Raw genomic sequence first — 16,437 nt, forward strand, 5'->3', positions numbered from 1 at the left:
CAACCTCTACCAGAATGATGACAAGAAAAAAGTATGGAGAAGGCGTGGCACTGGGACACTAGTGTTTATCCATGATGTGACACAGGACAGAAGCAGCCGAATAAATTCTGAGGTGTTCGGAGACATGTGGTCTGCTCAAATCCAGCTAAATGCAGTCAAATTGATTGGGAGGCATTTCATAATACAGATGGACAATGACCCAAAACATACAGCCAAAGCAACCCAGGAGTTTATTAAAGCAAAAAAGTGGAATATTCTTGAATGGCCAAGTCAGTCACCTGATCTGAACCCAATTGAGCTGCATTTCACTTGTTGAAGACTAAACTTCGGACAGAAAGGCCAACAAACAAACAGCAAGTGAAAGCCGCTGCAGTAAAGGCCTGGCAGAGCATTAAAAAGAAGGAACCCAGAATCTGGTGATGTCCATGAGTTCAAGACTTCAGGCTGTCATTGCCAGCAAAGGGTTTTCAACCAAGTATTAGAAATGAACATTTTATTTTCAGTTTTTTAATTTGTCCAATTCCTTTTGAGCCCCTGAAATGAAGTGATTGTGTTAAAAAAAAAAAAGACTTTAGTTCCTCACATAACTGCATCTGAGTTTTTTCATTTAAAATTCATTGTGGTAATGTACAGAACCAAAATTAGAAAAAAGTTGTCTCTGTCCAAAGATTTATGGACCTAACTGTATGTATGGCCAGCTTAAGAGAACAGGTTTTTAGTCAACCCAATTTTGTCTGTTCTTTGCTGTGCTATCAGCCAGATCATGTGTTTGGTGTCCAAATTGGCCCATTAGTCAAACTTACATCTGCCCATACGCAGGAAGATTTGCTCATTAGATGACTTAGCCACACATGCTGTGGCACATACAGGAATGATCATATTGTTTGGTCCAGAGCCAAGAATGATTTTATGCTTGGCTTGATCAATATCGTACTGGATTCCAATCATATATTCATCTGAGAGGACAGCTCTTTGTGCCCCATACATGGACTTAGTAGCAAGTACTGCATCTCCTTGTGTATGGCTAACTTTAGCCAATAAGCTTCCTTAGATAAAGTCAACAGACATGTAATCATATCCCTGCATAAAGAAGGGACCAACATAGTTGCCAGATCATTATTCTATAGAAACACACCAGGGATTTGTTTGTCCTGCAGGCGTGAGGATAATGGCAATTAAAAATATATTGCATAAATCTAACCAATAAATAGACTCTTAAAATATAGCCTGTAATCAACCCTTATATAGTAAATATCTTCTGCATTGCGTAAATCATGGAGTCTATTCACTTGATTTCCCTTCCTTGTTATTTGAGTTTGACATGCCAGGGGCAGAAGATTCTTGGCAGAGAATATGGGGGGAAAACAACTTATTACAGAAATTACCACCATTTATTAGCAGAGCTTCATTCCATTCCTATTCCCTAGATAGGAATTTGGGATTTGTTGCCTTTGTTGTTTACACAGTACGTCTTCTATAAATGCTTTCATTTAAATAGGAGAGTCTAACTTTAATCAATGATTTTATACTTGCCTCTGGTGTGACATTTTCCATAGACTTTCCATTAAAAAACAGTACAATTGATTTCGGGCAGAATATACAAATTTGAAGACAAAACATGCTTTGGACACATAATAGGAAGAACAGAGTGCAGTGACTGGGGTGCCTGGGTGGCCATAATAGCTGCTACATTATGTCTGTATTGATGCCTATGGAGTATGAGGTTTGTGCGATTGTGGTGCCAACTTTATCTGTTATAATATGGTCAACTCTTAGGGCAATGTTTCATTTGGATGCCAGCAGTATATAACCTTTCCGACTGGCGACAAAGCATCCAAAATACTTTGTAATTTAAAAAAAAAAGGGAGATCAAGAAATTATAACCTTCTTCTGAATTGCAAGGTGTTTTCAGGCACTTTGTTGCCTGTAAGAGAGGCTAGGCAAGGGAGCCTGGTAGTTAATGCTTCTCTTGACCTCAAGCTATGGAACATCCAGGTGGTGCCCAGCTATCCGCCAGTCTGAATGGGGCACCCCATTGTAGACACTGTCTGAATTCAGAGTGAGGACATACCTCTATGCTCCCATTTTTTGCACTTTTCACCTCTCCTCAATCGGTATAAATGGGGCCTTTCTGCCTTGAACTTTTGAAGGAACTTCTCCTGCTTGACAGAGATTGTTTTCCTCAGTGTTTCTCAACATTTGTATTGATGCAAAGCTCTCAACCCCTGTGTATAATGTTCTTTGCCATGCCAGCGGAATTCCTAGCAGATGAGTAACATACTTAGTAGCAGTTGCAAAAGATCTTAATAGAAACAATGTCAGTGCAGCTTCTGTGGATCAGATCATTTGGCAGAAAACGCACATGTGCCAGCTGGGGAAAGGGCACAATGTTTGGGTATGTTCTGGCCAGCCAAGTTAGTGAAAGATCTCATTGATGCACAATTGTATGGCTAATCAGGGCATGGGTCGTGCATGCGTCCTAAACACTGTGTGTGTGCCGTAATGAAAGAAAAAATGTTTTCTAAAGCAGACATGCACAGAAAAGCAAGGCTGGTTGTTTTTATTCCATGCTGATGTCCCTTTAACTAAGCACTATCGGATTGTCGTGACTTGTGCATCTCTAGAGATCAGACAAAACACCCTGTGCTGTTTGGTAATTATTGCCTGTGCAATTAGAATTACTGTCTGTATTTACAGGCTGTGTCATAATGTTCCTGCGGTGTTTGTGTTTAGCAGCACCGAAGTTAAGTACCTTTGTTAGAAAACAAGGGCTGCACTTAATGCCAATGAATGTGAATAAATGTGAATGATGGTTAATGGTAGGGATGGAAAACTCAACATCGCTGAAGGACTGCAGGTGTGATTGCCTTGCCTTATGATTTGCCAAATGCTGGGAATGGGGATGTAGGGATTTGAAGGAACAGGAATCATTTAAAGGGGAATTAAATAAAACAAAATATTAGGTTTGCCTGGACTGTCCTTCGTAGCATCAGCACCCTCCATCCACAGTGTTTATGTTCCAACTTTGCAGCTCTCAGCTATTAAACTACAGTGTCTGATTTTCTTATCAAATGGAGCCTGCAAGTTGGGCAACTTTGATGTATAAAAAATAATGTGCCCCTGCTGTAATGTAAAAGGATATTAGAAGTCACTGAGAAGTTGCAGGAACATATACAGGCACATAACGAAAGGCCAAGTGCTTTTATAGAAGTAATGATAAATACTAATATCATAATATTTCAAAATAGGGGGTACAATATTTGTTAGAAAACTTAATTAATCATGTGACCTGTCAAGGCATATAAAAGTATAACCTAATCCAAAAACCCAGGTGCAATTTGTGGGACACAATGCAGTGGGCCTGCTTGCACTCCTAGACAGCTCAGACAGACAGATTTTGGCTAATGAATATACTGGGCCAAGAGAGTGAGTGGAAATTATATGAATTCTCACACTACATAGTAACAAGTCCTTTGGGTTCAATCCTTTTTCCTGGCCACTCCATATCAGCATTACAACCGGGGGGCTCCTCCCATCCCCACCCATAGACCAGAATGTCCCTCCCCCTCTAAAACTTTAAAGGCACCACCTGGACACACTTACATCGTCTTCATGGGCAGCGCTGGTGAATGTCTCGACTCCAAAGATCTGTAGCCTCCTGGTCCTCAGCTCGAACCTTCATCAGGCATCAGTTGGATTTGTCTTCTTCAAGTAATCATGCCTTTGCAGCTGGCACCCACATGGCCTTGCATTCTTATTAAAAATCTTTTTTGCATCAGTCCCGGTGTATTGTTTTTCCCACCCATAAGCCTTCATGGCTCGGTTTATCCGGTTGTCCAAGGGGGGCCTTTAAAGTTTTAGAGGGGGAGGGGCGTTCTGGTCTATGGGTCAGGTTGTAATGCTGATATGGAGAGTGGCCAGGAAAAGAGAATTACGGTAAGTATGAAAGAATTCTCATTTATGTCTATATATAACCTGCCTTACTGCTAGCTGATCCAGAGGAAGGCAACAAAAAAACCCCAAGCCTCTCCAATTTGCGTCAGAGAGACAAAAATTCCTTCCTTGTAACTAGAGTTAATTTCAGTTACCCTGTATTTTCTCACTTGCTAAAAAGCCATCCAACCCCTTTTTGAAGCTATCTAATGTAATAAGTTATTCAGGGAGAGAATTCCACAGCTTCTTGGCTCTCACTGTAAAACAACCCTTTTGGTAACTGTGCTTGCTCCATGTTTGTTCATGCTGCTGGAAGATAGAAAGAACATCCACGGGGTTGGTGAGCAACAGGTTGCTCACAAGCTACTGGTTGGGAATCACAGTTTTAGGACTTCTATTCCTTGAAAAGGACCATTAAGAGATGAGAATGTTTTGCATATCAGAACTGTACTGTGAGGGGTAATGCATACCAATGGTGTCAATTATCTGGGGTCAGCATTCAGCCCTTCAAGGACTCAATATGACCCTCCACAAAAGCCCGGGAGCTTGTTTTTGATTGACAGTTCTGGTATGACCATATAACCGTGGGGGTAACACATAGCCTGTAGCTCTTCAGATTGAAGTAGCATTTCCAGTATCCCTGTCCAAGGCATGCTAGAAGCTCTAGTCCACAGTGCAAAGATTATAAAGCCTTACAAATTATTTAATAAATGGCTCAGACTTAAACAGCTTTCAGTATGACCATAAATAACTATATATCTCACCAAACTACTAGATAGCTCTTTCTTAACCCTGGGTCCCCAGATGATGCTGGACTCCAGCTACCACCATTCCTCAACATTTATGGGATAGTGTATGCTGGGAGTTGGTTAAGAAACCAGTCTAATTGTCTTGCAGTCAAAAAGAGACTCTGTTTGGCAGTATATTTGGGTTTTTGTTTGCCTCCAAGCCAGGAATTAAAAAATAAGCTCCTGCTTTGAGGTCACTGGGAACAACGTCCAAGGAGTTGATGAGCAACATGTTACTCACGAGCCGCTGGTCTAGAGCAGGAGTGCCCATACTATAAGCAGCGGAAGTATGGATCACTGCTACATTTAAATGTAATCAAAATGCTGTGTTTTCTGTAGGCCTGTGGGAGCATTCTAGACTAAGTTATTAAATATACATTCTGTTCCCAAATTATCATTTCCAGGTATATGAATCTGTACTTTTAGGTCTATAGTACACAGGGTGAACATGAATGTATGTAGAGGTTAATCTGAGCTGTTTTGCTTCCCACACGTCAAACTGAATATTGTGCTGGCACCAAAGTGCTCACATTTCTGCATTAACAGCAATGGCATTTGTTTAAAGATAAAATCAGGAGATAATGGAACCGGCCTCAGCATGGGTTTAGTTAGGGGAGGGAGTGAATAGTTACTGTATATCTATAGCTCAGGAAATACCTTTTTAAGCAACAAGAAATGTTAAGGTAGACCCAGTGATAGTTTTGCTTTTTGTTGCTTTTACCCCATCAGTCAAGGCTATTTTTAAACACCACAATATATTTTAAAGGAACATTAACACCAAAAAATTGAACTGTTTTAACAGATATGTATTACATTAACATATTATATACTGTTAGCATGCACTGATAAAATCTGCGTGTTTGCTTCAGAAACACTACTATAGTTTATATAAACAAGCTGCTGTATAGCCATGGGGGCAGCCATTCAAACTGGAAAAAGGGAAAAAAGGCCCAGGTTACATTGCACAGGTTACATTGCACATAACAGATGAGCCATGTCTAATGGTCCCCATAGACGCAAAGATTTTTCTTTGATGAACAACCGATTTTAGCGAAGTCCGACCAATACATCAAATTATCGTGAAGTTAGTGGTATTCGAACGATCGCACATCTTACGATGTTTTTGGTGATACTGTTCCTTTAAGCGCTGCAGTGCTGCAGTGCCATTGACTGAAACAATGTTCTATACATCCAAACTGACAACAACCTAAAGTGTAAATAACATGTGAATGGTGGGGATGGGCATAATAGTAGGGCTTGCACATTAATAACAAAAAGCATTGGAGAGAAGCAGAGGGAAAGGCTGCAGAGATTCTGTTTCCACAGGCAAGGACCGCACTAGTTATTTCTTTACTTATTTTTCCTTTAAACTCACTTAACCTGAGACTAAAATAAAGTACACCAGTGTTTTCGTTCGTGTTTGTAAGTCAATAATAGTTCTTAAATAAATGCTTAAATACTCTACACAGTTAACTTTAGCTATATCAGTGTTGTAAACTCTGCCTAACAAGTTGCACAGATTTACTTTCTTAGGGATATCTGCGGTGCGGGTGGCCAAGATAATTGCTCTAAAATCACTACTTTGTAGAGATAAAAAAAGAATTCCTATGTCACACTAGACATTTTGATTGGTGCTGCTTATTGCACCTGTCAAAACACCCTCTACCTGCTTTAGTTTGCTTAGCCTTAAAATTCATTGGAAACTCAACTGACATTGCCCTAAATGCCCTTTTATCAGTGAATGCAGTCTAGACCGCTTGTATAATTTTAGTCAATTATACCACTTACGACAAGTAACCCAAGCACACAATTAGATTTTTTTTTCAACCAGCTGACCAATAAATGCTACCAGCTGATTGGTTGATGTTGTTTATTACCACCGTTACACCTTTTATTATGTTACCCAGTTGCAGTCCAATGGTGCTATTAGGGGATAATAAACAGTAAATGTAAATAAGCTTGGTGCCATACATAAACTAACCAGATGACTCAGATGGCTTTATGGTCTTGACCAGCATCAGGGCTCTTAAAGACGAGCGTTTTTAGCTGCACTACCCTGCGTTCTGGTTTCATGCATTCAGCCGCAGGGGAGCGCAGGAGTAGACGCACTGAATTCTTTTCAATGCGGCTGTACTCACACAGAGGCATGTAAGTGACTGTGTGAGTACAGCCCCATTGAAAAGAATTCAGTGCGTCTACTAATGCACTCCTCTGCGGCTGAATGCAAGAAACCAGAACGCAGGGGAGCTCAGCTAAAAACGCTCGTCCGTAAGAGCCCTAAAAGTTATATATTAACCAATGGTGCCTGCAGACTTTTCTGTATAAACTTATTTATATACTATAGTACCACTGGATATGCACCAGCTTATGTAAATACAGTACAGGGACTTGCCTGTAGCACAAACATGCTGTGTAGTAGTTAAAACATGGCAAGAGCTAAAGACTTAGAACGAAGGTTCTCAAATTGTGGGGCCTTGACCCCTGGGGGGGGGGCGTGCTTGAAGCACTGAATTGGGGATCAGCCTAAATACCATTTTAGTTAACGTTTGGATGCGAATGGACTGCCCTCTCCTGTCGGCCAAAAAACGATGGCGAGATATTGAACCACAGTGTAGTAAAAAAAAAGTTTTGTGCCACCTTTAGGATGGTGGCAGACGGGAAGATTAATATTCTCAGGTGCAGGTGACTAATCTCCCTGAAATGCCTGGGGTGGTTTCGGAATTCTGAAGCGATATGTATGGCATCCCACCGGTGATTCGCATTTTTACTGGCGGGATGGCATGCATATCGCAATTCCAAAACCGCCCAAAGTTTCCTTGTAAGCAACTTCGGAAAACAAAACAATATATACAATCCCACCGGCGATGCGCATGCTTGCCAGCGGAAATGCATTTGAGGAGATTAGTCGCCCGCAGTAGAAAAGATTGTCTCCCCGTCTGCCATCACCCTTAAAGACTATTAGATACAAGAGGCGCTTTTTTGTACTTTGTAACGCTGGTTGAATAGATGAGTGCATTTGTATTGGTTGAACACCTCAGGAACCTCTGAACATATACCTTCATAATGTGACAGGTCATGATTAGAATAAAGTTAATACATATACTGAGAAAGGCAACAGCTGCCTCTGCCTCTGTCCTTGGTAGTTTCATGTTTATCAATATGGTAATGTGCTTATTGCAGCACACACCTTCTCTTGCCCAACCCAACCGTGCTAGACCTTTTACACTTTGTCATCAGATAGTCTTCCCACTCTTGGCTTGACATGTGTGCAGAGCTCTTCTCCTCCGTGTCCAGAGATAACTAAACTCACCTCCTCCCAAAACATGAATGAAAACAGCGAGAATCATCAGCAAGCGGGGTGTCCGAGTGTTTGGAATAACAGTTAATGGGGGTGTTGACTTTGTGCGCAAAAGATGTATGATCTTGGGCTGGAACAAAACGGACGCTCCTGGGAGAGATAGTGATTTAACAATATAACACTGCAGGTATGTATAATTATTATTATAATGCCATTATTCATGCTATTATGTTGCGCAAAAGGCAACCCACTCTCCATGGAAAAGGAAACTGTGTTTTGTAGCAATGGCAACTACAAAAGTGTTTGTGTGTATGGCCATTATTTAAGAGGGCAGAGGCAAATAAATATATATTTACCGTTATGGATTGCTGCATGAGCCACACAATATAGTCATTTTCAGCAGCTGGAGTGGGGTCATATGTTCATATTATTAATCTCTGCATATGGGACCTGTTATCCAGAATGCTTGGGACCTGGGTTTTTCCGGATGATGGCTCTTTATGTAGTTTGGATCTTCATACCTTAAGTCTACTAGAAAATCATGTAAATGTTAAATAAACCCAATAGGCTGGTTTTGTTACCAACAAGGATTAATTATATCTTAGTTTGGATCAAGTACAAGGTACTGTTTTATTATTACAGAGAAAAAGAAAATCATTTTTAAAAATTTGGATTATGTGGATAAAATGGAGTCTTTGGGAGACGGCCTTTCCGTAATTTGGAGCTTTCTGGATAATGGGTTTCCGTATAATGGATCCCATACTTAGTAGTGTATTACTACTCCAATATATATATATATATATATATATATATATATATATATATATATATATATATATATATATATATATAGGGCTCAAGTATGTATATATATATTTATAACTGTCATTGGATTTTGACTTGGTTTGTGTAGTTGTTGTACTGAATGCCACCAACCTTATCAGGTCTGTAAATAAAATGAGAAATGAGATCAGATATTGAGCTGAACAATGAAAAGAACGATGGATGTCAGTCATTTGCCCAGTAGGTCATTATGAAACATGTCTGCATGTGAGGTGCATCGCATACATATTTATTTCTTGGATTACTCTTAATATCTTTGTAATTGCTCATTGTTGGATAGTTGTCATCATTGCACATCCTGTTCTACTGACTAACGTAATTGGACTGGTAATCTTCTACCTCACCCAAAATTACTTCAGATGTCATTTTATTTCTGGTTATTCTACACATCACTGAAAATGACCCACTAATTCTATAGATTGTGTATGTATTTAAAAATAGATATGCATAATTATATAGTGTCTTATGTATTGACATATATCATATATAGATTATCAGAAGGTAGGAAGACAGTGGTTGGTTTAGGAATGTGCAACTATATGCAGCACAAAAAGTAGAGTTTATATGGACTTACTTTTTTTCTATACATGTTCATTTACTAAGAGCAGGGCAGAGTACAAAGTGCAAACAAACAGTTGCAATCTGATATGTGCCCTGTCCTGCAGTATTGACACAAATCTCTGTGCTGCACAAAAATGACCTGTCTTAATTCCTTGGTGAATGCCGGCTGCAACAGTGCCGTGTACTAGGGCAGACTGCCAGGCAGTGAGCACAGTAAAGGTGGCCATACACGAGCCAATAAAAGCTGCCGACAGACAGAGTCGGCAGCTTATTGGCCAGTGTATGGGGCCCTCTGACTGGCTTACCTCATCTACAGAATCACATAACTCTTATGCAGAGTACAGCTAGACCCTGGACTCATTGCTTTTAACTGGGAGTTTGTTTTTACTCCCCTTAGTGCTTTTGTGTTTGGGGTCAAAGTCAATGACCCCAATATCATAGATTATTCTGCCCCCTATCTACCAAGAGGTTACCTCTGAACACAAAGCCTCTCACGGGAAAACCCAAGACTCACTCTCTAATGTATCTGAATTATCTTATTAATATCTAATGTATTTATCAACATTTGGCACATCAGCACCAGTGTAGTAGCCCACCGCAACCAGTGAACATTTATTATCTAATCAATTAGTATTGAGATTTGCTTAGAAAACCTTGTATGTCTCCTCACCTTAACGCACCACTAAATACCATGTAGTCTTAGTACAAGTTTCAAATGAATAATTGATTAATATAATGCTCTGTTTGAATTAGTGCAACCTAAACGAAGCAGAGAAGGTCTATATGCCTGAAATACAATCAAATAGAGAAAGCACAATCTAATGTATGATGATGGTCTTTGTACATGCTGGTGGCCAAATCGTGAAACATTTGCTTGTTTTGCAACCGTGCCAGTGGATCAGATCTTTAGGTGTATGCCCAGCGGTTGAGACCAGCCCTAGGTGTTGATGGAAGGCTGGGGCTTTAAACAAAAGGGAAATAATGCATTTGAATCCTCAGGCTGGTGTTGAATTACAGGCTCCCAGAGGTGCAATTCTGGGAGTTGCTGGAGCTGGAGGCTGGACATCTTTGATGAATTTAGTATCTAGCAATTGTTGCACAATATAATCTACCTTTTGTGCTTGTATTTGCATTTTTTCAGACCCCTGTGGTTTTGAAGCCTAGGGCAAATTCCTTCTCAGCCCTACCCTAAAATCCACCTTGCTGTGTAGTAGCAGTAGTAGTGCCAGAGAGCCTTAAAGGAGAAGGAAAGGCTCCCTTTACAAAAAGTCAGGCACCCCAAGTGATTGTATAGACTTACGTCACACCCAGGGCCCTTCCAGCGAGCACCACGGAGCAATCTGCTTCTGGCTTCTTTCTTCACACTGGTGCGCATGCACAGTAGATCAAAAAGCCAAACTTTATCAAAGTCGACTATCTACAATCTATTTACCCAGTTTTTATTTGTATACTGAACAAGTCCTTTAACTGACCAGTATGCCATACAAGCCAGCATCTCATTGCACATTGTAGGCAGTGACCTTTGGCAGTTCTTGGTATTTTGTCATCTGACACAGTGATGAAACTAGAAGTCCCTAAATGTGACAAAACCAGAATGGCCTTAAACAATCGCAAGCACAGTGATCAGCAGGAAACACGGCTCACTCATTTATATTTTCCATGCTAATAATAAGTGGCTTGAACAACAAAAATGTATCCAGTATTTGGCTGTGCAAACAAAATGCTTCCTCAGTATTTGTTGCAAAACTGTAAGGTGAAACGTAACGTATGATCAGGATATTTACAGTTTTTTATAAAAAGGTTTGGATCTCCACCCGAAAATTGCATGATGAAAGAAAATGTCATTCTAGCCATAATACATTAAACATTTTCAATGGATTTGAAGTTATTAGTAGAAGTAATTACACGTGTAAGTGTTGTTAGTCATTTTCTCTTCTCCGCACTGCAGAGGAGTTTAGAACTCCTGAAACAATGTAGCAGAAGCCAGCTGAGTGCCAGATGTGAGGATAAACTTCAGGCATGTTGTTTCAAGAGTTGGAACCAGAGAACTGGAAGGTCTTGGTGAGAAGGTGTTCTTTGATAAATGATAAAGAGGTTCTGGGTGGGATGAGTAGACTCCACACATGGCCTTTTGTAATATAAATTACAACATGGCTGTCCAAGATTTTCCATGCTGTGGGCCAGTTATCAATTCATTTGCTATAGGATAATTATTTTCCATACTTCAGGCTCAGGGCAGTACATCTGGACCCTCCATTACACTGGTGATCTATTTTGAATTTAATAGTTGTTCCATAGTATTTGGTTGATTAGGAGAAGTATTAAACTATACAAAATGGCTATGCTGGGGTCCATAAACATACCAACATATGAGCTTTCAGTTGGACAGCCCCTGCAATAGAGCATACATGCTTTTGTGTTTGTTGAGGAGACTTCCAAAACAGTATAAATGGATATACATGGATTGGTCGTTCACCAGATGAGTGTATCTTTACCTGACCATCCACTCAATGGCCAAAATGGTTTGGTCCCTGGGACGACGATCGGATTATATGGGGGACCTATGAAAATTGGTCAGGATAGAACCTCATTGCTGAGGTCCTGACTATGCCTATTGTCACTTTTACAGGCAGTGATTGGTCAGGCAGGCGGACCTTGGTGGGCATCATGCACGAGCCATGTATGTATGTATGGCCAGCTTTGATTGTGTTTTCTAAGCTGTAGGAGACATGGTGTCATGAGCCAGTGCTACAGAGTAACTCTGGGGTGGCACAAGCAGCATCATTTCCATCTGGACCTGAACAATGGGACAAACCTACTCTATAGTTTCCATATGGCACCAGAATGAACTGAGTGTGACTCATTAAATACACACCCGGTACTGCAAAAACAAGAGAGAATAGACATTGTAAATGCCTCTGTAAATAGTCTCTATTTAATGCAAAGGCTGGCTCCATTCTTAAAGGGGAACTCCGGCTTCCAAACCAAAATTTAATTAAGAGAGGCCAATATAACACAGAAACCCCTAATATACCCATCACAGTTACCTGTTTCTTCAAAAAGTATGAATAAATACCATTTTCTATGCTGAAATCCAGCTGGTTAACAGTTCTTCACTTTCTGCATCATTTGAAATCCTGACAGGGAATGAGGGACTAAGTACTGATGTTACAAATTGTAACAACTTCTCCACAGCTTATAGACAGCATGCAGGAACTACATAACCCACAATGCATTGCACTGTGATGTTCCTTTCCTTATTATAATCATGTGTGCAAGAAATTGTGGGGTTTGGAGGATGCAGACTGAGGACAGATGGCTTCTGATACAAAGTAACAGTAGTCAGCCAGTTTAGCAAAGTATTCAGACAGATCAGCAGAAGAGCAGGGGGCTAGGCTTGGGGAACAGAAAATGATTAACCATTAATAATCATGAAAAGTCTGCATATTTTTAATAGATGTATATTGCAAAGTTGCTTGAAATTATGTTTACTTTTTTAAAAAGCTAAAGTTATGATTTTGTGGAGTTCCCCTTTAATCCTGCATGGTTTCTGCTTTCACATTGAGAAGCAAAAGTCAGCCACAAATGGAACATTAAAAAAAAATCTTTGATTCAACCAAAATCAACAGAAATCACTGGATCCAGCCGTGTTGGGAGGAAATTGTAGATGTGACTTGAAAATGAAGTTGCATGTGACTTTCATGCTGCTAGAATTAGACAGAGGGAGACAGAACAGATGTGTGTGGGGGAAAATCAGCATCAACAGTTCAACCCAGTTTGAGCAAACACAACTCTAGATATCTATAAAGGCCACCCACAGTACAAAAGTTCAGTAACAGACTCTGACCTCTAAGTGGTTCTGTTGGAATTGGGATTAGTACAGAGGAGGGCTCCTGTTGCTATGTTGCATGGGTTATGCTTGTCTAAGTACATCTCTCCTCTTCTGCTTTCTTACCAAAACTAGATTATTACATCATATGGCAATTAAAGGGCCAGCTACACCAACAATTAAAGGACCTCACATACTGTACATTTAAAGGTAATATACTTCAACTCTGCACTTGTCAAAATGGGAACTCCCATTTATAGAAATAATCTTTTATGTAGCAATGGAGTGTGGCATGCAGAGCTGCAGGGGGTGGACTTTGCATGGCACATAGAATACAATGGTACAAGTTTGTAAATGGTGACATTATTTAAAGGAACAGTAGCACCAAAAAATTGTATTAAAGTAAAATATAACGTAGTGTTGACCTACACTAGTAAAACTGGTGTGTTTGGTTCAGGAATGTTACTATAGTTTGTATAAACAAGTTGCTGTGTAGCCATGGGGCAGTCATTCAAGGCTCAGGTTACACAGCAGATGACAGACGCACACAGTAAATTACCATTGTATTCTATTAAGGTGGCCATAGACACACAGATCCTTTCGTACGAATCGACGATTCGTACGATTTTCGGATCGTGGGTGGGGAGTGCCGACAGCTTTTGTCCGTCGGAGATCGGTCGTTTGGTCGATCGGTCAGGTTTGATTTTGACCCGACCGATCCCGCCGGAGCCCATGGCACATCGTAATCGGATCGTTCGGCCATAAGGTCGAACAATCAGATTACCCCCGATATAGCCATGCTCGTTAATGGCATATCGGGGAAAGATCCGCTTGTTTGTCGATTTCGCCAAACGAGCGGATCTTTGCGTCTATCGCCACCTTTACAGAGCTTATCTGTTATATGCTGTGTATCCTGTGCTTTTTCTCCATTTCAGCTTAGATGGCTGCCCCCATGGCTACACAGCAACTTGTTTATATAAACTATAGTAGCATTTCTGGAGCAAACTCACCAATTTTTCCAATGCAGGGCAACAGTACATTACATTTTAAATACTTTAAAACACTTTATTTTTTGGTGTTACTGCTCCGTTCAAGCACTCTGTACTCATAAAGAAAATAGTTGCTGCAAACTGACTAAAGTCACTAAAGCTGCCCACATACAAGCAGGTCAAGTCTAAATCCAGTTGGCGAAGACCACAATGGAACGTTGAATGGGTTTCTCATCTGATGGGCCACTATAAGTCCTCAACATTGGCGCCTGGGAGTGTGCCAAATTGGGCAACAGCCACTCATTTGGTGACCTTGGCAAATGAGTGTATCTCCAGTGTAATATATACAGGGATCAGAAGGACTCCAAGCAAACAATAGAATGACCTTCATAGTACAAAACTGAATCATAACAGGGCATGTAGGAAATGCAGGCACTCCCTTCCTACAACTGAGAATAAAAGACTATTCTCAGACACTGGCGAATGTACAAGTAAAAGGTAGTCAAGCACAAAATGTCAAATAAGCAAGGCGTACTTATTTCAGTCATGTATTCATACCCCGTACAATGCACTGGCACGTGAATAGCACTGATATGAGGAAATAGGGCTGGTCTTCCATGGCTGGGACATTCCATTCTCTCCCATAGCTACTAACTGATGCAGATCTTTATTTACTCTCTAGATAGTTTTGCTGATAGATATCTTCCCGATTTTTAAAAAAAGACCAACTGCACAGGTGGCAAGTACTGCAATGTTCCAATAAAAGGAAACCAATCTACAGTGTTTCTATATATACATATGTATATATAATAATTGTCCAATTGAAATGTAAGGGGTGGTTTACCTTTAAGTTAACTTTTAGTATGTTATAGAATGGCTGATTCTAAGCAACTTTTCAATTGGCCTTTATTTATTTATCTTTTTGTTATGAATGATTTGCCTTCTTTTTCTGACTCTTTCCAGCTTTCAAATGGGGGTCACTGGTCCCATCTAAAAACAAATGCTCTGTAAGGCTACAAATGTAGTGTTATTGCTACAGGTTTATAATTCATCTTTCTACTCATGCCCTCTCCTATTCATATTCCAGTCTCTTATTCAAAGCAGTGCATGGTTGCTTGGGTAATTTGGACCCTAGCAACCAATTTGCAGAAATTGCAAACTGGAGAACTAATGAATAAAAAGCTAAATAACTCAAGAAACCATAAAAAATAAAAACAAATAGCAAACAGTCTCAGAATATCACTCTCTCCGTCATATAGAGTTTCCTCTATAATTATGTCACTAAGAGGGAGCCCTGGAAGGACTTGACAGGGTGGCACTTTCAGGGTTTCCTTAGCCTGTTGCTCCTATGCACACACAACTGACCTGCAACTACATCGCACCCCTATATTGATGCTGTCTGCCAGACCTGATCCCATTTGCACACCAATCCATTAAGATAAACTTATATACTATCTACCATACACATCTGTTTTAGCATATTGCGCTAATGTCCATAAATAAGCCTTCAAGTCTCAAGCCCAACAACCATGTCTTTATGGATATTGTTTTTAAATGTTATCAGCTAAAGCTATCTTTAAAAAACATTGGGTGGAATGGTGCAAATTTTACTCCAGTTCATAACAACCTTTCAAGAGGTAGCATCGACTGATGCTGCATCTGTGGTTGTATTATATGCTTTAAATGCTTTATGAATTGGATTTATTGCAGGCCAATATCACTGCAGGTTCTTGCCGCAAGGCCAAAGTATCTGTGCACTGCGTTTAAAATGACGTCCTGAGTTGGACTACAGAGTTCAATCCTGTCTCCAGAAGTGCCCTGGATAGAATTGAATCTAGGACCCCAGCACTGTGTGGTTCCATGCCTTCCAACTGTCCTGTTATTCAAGGGACATTCCCGATTTTGACAGCTCAGCCCGCAGTCCTGGATAGTTACTGAAATGTCCCGACTTTTTCTTTGATGTCCTGCACTGAACAGCCAGCAAAAGATACAAAGTTTCTAAACCTTAATTGGCTTTTGGCAGAGAGCCCAGAATATGTGTCAGTTGCATTTAGATACGTCTGTAATAATTTAAGATAAGCAAAGAAACTATTGTTATAATTTAAAATAAGCAGGTCTCTTGGGGAAACTGTGACTTGCAGCTTAAAGGGCAATTCACCTTCATTAGCAAATCTGTAATAACAAAAACCTGACCCT

At 40.2% G+C, this 16,437-nt stretch overlaps 1 protein-coding gene across 3 annotated transcripts in view; it reads left to right on the forward strand.

Moving 5' to 3' along the window:
* The window catches only part of mgat3.L (mannosyl (beta-1,4-)-glycoprotein beta-1,4-N-acetylglucosaminyltransferase L homeolog), a 49,500-nt gene that overhangs the window by 22,461 nt on the left and 10,602 nt on the right, over window positions 1-16,437 (forward strand). Inside the window, exon 1 of one of the 3 annotated variants that reach the window (XM_018258836.2) lies at window positions 7,810-8,206. The exons of the other annotated variants lie outside the window; for them this stretch is intronic. The gene's annotated coding sequence lies outside the window, so the exon portion shown is untranslated. Of the gene's footprint in view, window positions 1-7,809; window positions 8,207-16,437 lie in introns of those variants that run through there. 3 annotated transcript variants of the gene reach the window in all.

Source organism: Xenopus laevis, chromosome 4L, assembly GCF_017654675.1.
Source record: "Xenopus laevis strain J_2021 chromosome 4L, Xenopus_laevis_v10.1, whole genome shotgun sequence".
Taxonomy (NCBI): domain Eukaryota; kingdom Metazoa; phylum Chordata; class Amphibia; order Anura; family Pipidae; genus Xenopus; species Xenopus laevis.